Below are 6,153 nucleotides of genomic sequence, written 5' to 3'. Positions count from 1 at the left end.
AGAAACTAAACAGAGAAATATTAGACTTAAACCTGACCCTAGAACAAATGGACTTTACAGACCTCTACAGAACATTTCGCACTAATAAAACTGAATATACATTCTTCTCATCAGCCCATGGGTCATCCTCCAGAATTAATCACATCCTAGGACACAAGTCTAACCTCAGGAAATTTAAAAGTATATTCCTTGTTTTTTCTCAGACCACCATGGAATAAAAGTTGAACTCAACAGCAATAGGAATCTCCATACTCAATAAAGTCATGGAAGCTAAATAATCTTAGGCTGAATAATAGCTGGGTCAAAGACAAGATTAAGAAGGAAATGACCTAATTTTTGGAACTTAATGAAAACGAAGACACAAATTATCAAAACCTGTGCAATACTGCAAAGGCAGTCGTAAGAAGGAAATTTATAGCATTGGAAGCTTTCATCAAGAAAACAGAAAGAGAGGAAGCCAACAATTTAATGGATCATCTCAAGCAACTGGAAAAGGAATAACAGTGCAACCCCAAATCCAGCAGAAGAAAAGAAATAACCAGAATTAGGGCAGAATTAAATGAAATTGAAAACAAAAGAATCATTCAGAAGATCCAACAAAACAAAAAGTTGGTTTTTTGAAAAAATTAACAAAATTGATAAACCTTTGGCCAACCTAACCAGAAACAGAAAAGTAAAATCTCTAATATCATCTATCAGAAATGATAAAGGAGAAATAACAGACACTCAGACACTTCATAAATTAAAAAAATCCTCAATGATTAGTACAAAAATCCTATTCCTAGAAATATGAAAATCTGAAGGAAATGGACCAATACCTGGAAGCAAGCCACCTTCCTAGACTCAACCAGAATGAATTAGAAACCTTGAATAGACCTATGTCAATCACTGAAGTAGCATCAACAATACGAAATCTCCCTAAAAAGAAAAGTCCAGGACCAGATGGCTTCATATCCGAATTCTATCAAACCTTTCAAGAGGAACTAGTTATACAACGTTTTCCAAAGCATAGAAAAAGAAGGAATACTTCCCAACACATTCTATGAAGCAAATATCACCCTGATACCCAAACCAGGAAAGGATTCAACAAAGAAAGAAAATTATAGACCAATATCATTAACAAATATCAATGCAAAAATATTCAATAAGATCTTAGCCAACAGAATTCAACAACACATCAAAAAAATTATACACCATGATCAAGTTGGTTTTATTCCAGGGTTACAGGGTTGGTTAAAAATACACAAATCTATAAATATAATACATTACATCAATAAAATAAAAAAGACCATATGATTCTCTCAATTGACATAGAAAAAGCCTTTGATAATATCCAGCATCCTTTCATGATCAGAATTCTTAAGAAAATAAGTATAGAAGGGACATTTCTTAAACTAATAGAGGCCATCTACAGCAAACCCACAGCCAATATCATATTGAATGGTGTAAAATTGAAAACATTTCCACTCAGATCAGGAACCAGGCAAGGGTACCCACTGTCTCCACTGCTATTGAACATTGTAATGGAAGTCTTAGCTATTGCAATCAGGCAAGAGAAGGTGATCAAGGGTATCCAAATAGGGTCCGAGGAGATCAAACTCTCAATCTTCGCTGATGACATGATCCTATACCTGGAAAATCTCAGGGACTCAACTTCAAAACTCTTAGAAGTGATCAAGGAATATAGCAGCATCTCAGGATACAAAATCAATACTTACAAGTCAGTAGCATTTATAGACACCAATAATAGTTAAGCTGAAAAAACAATCAAGGACTCTATTCCTTTTACAATAGTGCCAAAGAGATGAAATATCTAGGAATTTACCTAACAAAGAACGTGAAAGATCTCTATAAGGAGAACTATGAAACTCTGAGAAAAGAAATAGCTGAAGATGTTAACAAATGCTCATGGCTGGGAAGAATCAACATTGTTAAAATGTCCATACTACCCAAAACAATTTACAGATTTAATGTAATCCCTATTAAAGCACCATTGTCACCATTGTTTTTAAAGAACTTGAAAAAATAGTACTTTGTTTTATATGGAATCAGAAAAAGCCTCGAATAGCAAATACATTACTCAGAATAAGAACAAATGAGGAGGTATCACATTACCAGACTTCAGGCTATACTATAAATCTATAGTGATTAGAGCAGCAAATTTATGGAACAGAATAGAGAAACAAGAGATGAACCCAGCTACTAATTGTCATTTGATCTTTGACAAGCCTATCAAAAATATTCAGTAGGGGAAAGACTCCCTATTTAACAAATGGTGCTGGGTGAACTGGCTTGCGACCTGTAGAAGACTGAAACTGGACCCTCTCCTTTCACCATTAACAAAAATTGATTCTTACTGGATAAAAGATTTAAACTTAAGACATGAAACTATAAAAATACTAGAAGAGAGTGCAGGGAAAACACTTGAAGAAATTGGCCTGGGAGAAGATTTTATGAGGAAGACCCCCTCACCCCAGGCAATTGAAGCAACACCAAAAATACATTACTGGGATTTGATCACACTAAAAAGCTTTTGCACAGCCAAGAGCACAGTAAGTAAAGCAAACAGACAACCTTCAGAATGGGAGATCTTTGCAGGCTATATGTCTGACAAAGGTCTGATAACTAGAATCTATAGAGAACTCAAACTAATCAATAAGAAAAGAATAAATAACCCTATTTCTATGTGGGCAAGAGACTTGAACAGAAACTTCTCTGATGAAGACAGGTTAATGGCCTACAAACACATGAAAAAATGCTCATCATCCTTAATCATCAGAGAAATACAAGTCAAAACCACTTTGAGATATCGTCTAACACCAGTAAGATTAGCCCACATCACAAAATCCCAAAACCACAGATGTTGACGTGGATGCAGAGAGAAGGGAACACTTCTACACTGCTGGTGGAATGCAAGCTAATACGACCTTTTTGGAAGGAAGTTTGGAGAACACTCAAGGCACTAAAAGTAGACCTACCGTTTGATCCTGCAGTTCCTCTACTGGGTATATACCCACATGATCAAAAATCATTTTACAACAAAGACATTTGCACCAGAATGTTTATTGCAGCCCAATTCATAATAGCCAATACACGGAAACAGCCCAAGTGCCCATCAACCCATGAATGGATTAACAAATTGTAGTATATGTTCACCATGGAATACGATGCAGCCTTAAAAAAGATGGAGACTTCACATCTTTGATGTTTACCTGGATGGAGCTGGAACATATTCTTCTTAGTAAAGTATTTCAAGAATGGGGAAAAAAGTATCCACTGTACTCAGTACTATTATGAAATCAATATATAACCACCTGCACACTCATTCAAATGGCAAAACATAACTATAATCCAGAAAGTAGAAGGGAAGAGGAGAGAGAGGGGAGGGGAAAGGGGATATGGGAAGAGAGAGGGTATTTGGGGGGACCTCACCTAATGTGCATGATGCAATGGTACATTTCAAAACTATTAAGATATGAGTATAATTGTGATGGATATGTTAGTTCATTGTAAGCATTTCACATTTATATTGAAGCAGTACCCCAAACCCCATAAATGCATCAATGTACAAAGTTATGATTTAATAAAAACAATTTAAAAATAATAATAATAAAATCATAATTCATAATATTAACTGAATAAAAGAGAAAAACCATAAGATTCTTTATGTAGATGCAGAAAAAGCATGAGACAAAATTCAACATCCATCCATCATAAAAACTTAGCAAATTAAGAATAGAAAGGAACTTAAAGGGGAGTATCTACAAAAACATTATGGTAAGATATTGAATACCTTCCCCTTTAGACTAGAAGCAGTGTGGAATTTTTGCCACTCCTATTCAACATTATATTGGCAGTCCTCATCGTTGTAATAGGCAAGTGACAGAAAGGCATAAAGAAAGATGTGTTTATTTCTGTTTGCAGAGATGACATGTTTTTTGTTTTTTTTTATTTTGAGACAAAGTCTCACTATGTCACCCTGCCATGGCGTCAAAGCTCACAGCAACCTCCAACTCTTGGGCTTAAGCTATTCTCTTGCCTCAGCCTCCCAAGTAGCTGGGACTACAGGCACCCGCCACAAAACCCAGCTATTTTTTTGTTGGAGTTGTCATGTTATTTAGCTGGCCCAGGCCATGTTTGAACCCGCCAGCCTCCATGTATGTAGCTGGTGCCCTACCCACTGAGCTACAGGCACTGAGAGATGACATGATTTTATATAGAAAATTATAAGGAATGTACAAAACAATTACTAGCATTAATAAATGGATTTTATTTAGCAAGGTCATAGGACACAAGCTCAAAAGTCAGTTGTATTTTATATACTAACAACAATCAGAAAATGAAACTAAAAACACAGTCCTATTTATGATAGCAATAAAAAACATTTTCTAGGAGTAAATTTAATTTAAGATGACCAAATCTTCATAATGAAAACCATAAAACATTGCAGAGAAATTAAAGAACATCTGAATAAATTGGTTGGGGGGAGGTTGCAAGCAACCATGTTCATATATTGAAAAACTCAAATGTTAACATTGACTCCCCACAGAATGATACGGATATGTCAGTTCAGTGCAGTCCTAACCAAAAACTGATTCTAAATTGTATATGAAATTAAGAAGCACCTTAAATAAGCAAACTTGAAAAACAAAAAAAATTAGAAGACATAGCCTATTTGTCTAAGACAGTGTGGTACTGGCACAAAGATAACAAGCACCGCCATGGAGCAGAATAGAAAGCTCAAATGCAGACTACATATCTACAATCAATGGAGAGTGTAAAATTGTTTCAACAGGTGATGTTAGATAATTGGATGACCATCTGCAAAAAGAAATAAAGAACCCCAGCTCCTCTCCTCCTAAAGAACTCATATCATAGGCAAATATCAGTTCACAAAGACTGTAGACCTAAGTATAAAAGCTCGTATCATGAAGCATTTAGAGAAAAACATAGCAAGATATCCTCAGAGACTTGGACGTGGACAAAGATTTCTTAAATACAGAAAGCAACAAGCATAAAAAGAAAATTTGATAAATAATAGTTCTTCAAAATTCAGAAACTACTCAAATAGTTAAGAAAATGAGTAAACAAGCAACACCAGAGGAAACTATTTGCAGATCATATTTGACAGAGCACTACATCCAGAATATATGAAGAACATCACTATAATAAGCCAAACCAGCCACTTAAAAATGGTCACATACTTTCACAAAAGAAACTATCATGAAAGGCCAGTAAGCACATACAAAAATGCTGAACATCATTCATCATCAGGGGAATTCAAATTAAAACCAAAATGAAATGTACTACATAGTCAGCAGAATGGCTAAAAGTTGGTGAAGATTTAGATCAACTGGAATTAATATATCAATGATAGAAGTATAAAAATGGTACAATCAGTTTGGGAAGCAATTTAGCAGGGTTTTTTTTCTTTTTTTTTTTTTGTGGTAGAATTTATGTAACTTAAAATTTACCATTTTAGATCATGTGTTGTTTTCTTTCATTCTCTTAATGTGATATAGTACATTAGTTTTTTTTACGTGGAACCATCCTTGCATTCCAGGAATAAATTCCACATGGTCATTAATCTTTTAATATTCCTGGGTTTGGTTTTGCTAGTATCTTGTTGAAGATTTTTGCAGCAGTATTCACAGGGGATATTGGTCTGCAGTTTTCTTGTGGGGTCTCCATTTGGCTGTGTTATTAGTATAATGCTGACATCATAGAATGAGTTAGCAAGTGTTCCTCCTCTTCCATTTTTTCAAAGAATTTGAGAGGGGTTAGCATTAAATGTTTGGTAGAAGTCACCAGTGAAGCTAGTCCTAGACTTTGCTGGAAAGTCTTTGATTACTGACTCCATCTTCTTATTGGTCATAGTCTGACACAGTCCTGGTAGTTTGTATGTTTCCAGGAATTTTCCCATTTCATCTAGGTTAGCCATTATACAGACATATAATTGTTCATGGTATTTTCTTTATAATCCTTTTTATTTCTATAAAATCTGGGCTCAGCGCCTGTGGCTCAAGTGGCTAAGGTGCCAGCCACATACACCTGAGCTGGTGGGTTTGAATCCACCCTGGACCCGCCAAACAACAATGATGGCTGCAACCAAAAAATAGCCAGGCGTTGTGGCGGGCACCTGTGGTCCCAGCT

At 35.4% G+C, this 6,153-nt stretch overlaps 1 protein-coding gene across 1 annotated transcript in view; it reads left to right on the top strand.

Annotated features, from left to right (window-relative positions):
- The window catches only part of PDE8A (phosphodiesterase 8A), a 169,205-nt gene that overhangs the window by 153,728 nt on the left and 9,324 nt on the right, over positions 1 to 6,153 (top strand). The gene's annotated exons all lie outside the window — the stretch shown is intronic.

This window comes from Otolemur garnettii, unplaced genomic scaffold, assembly GCF_000181295.1.
Source record: "Otolemur garnettii isolate 467f Iridium unplaced genomic scaffold, OtoGar3 scaffold00011, whole genome shotgun sequence".
Lineage (NCBI taxonomy): Eukaryota > Metazoa > Chordata > Mammalia > Primates > Galagidae > Otolemur > Otolemur garnettii.
This window is presented reverse-complemented; position numbering and strand designations above follow the sequence as displayed.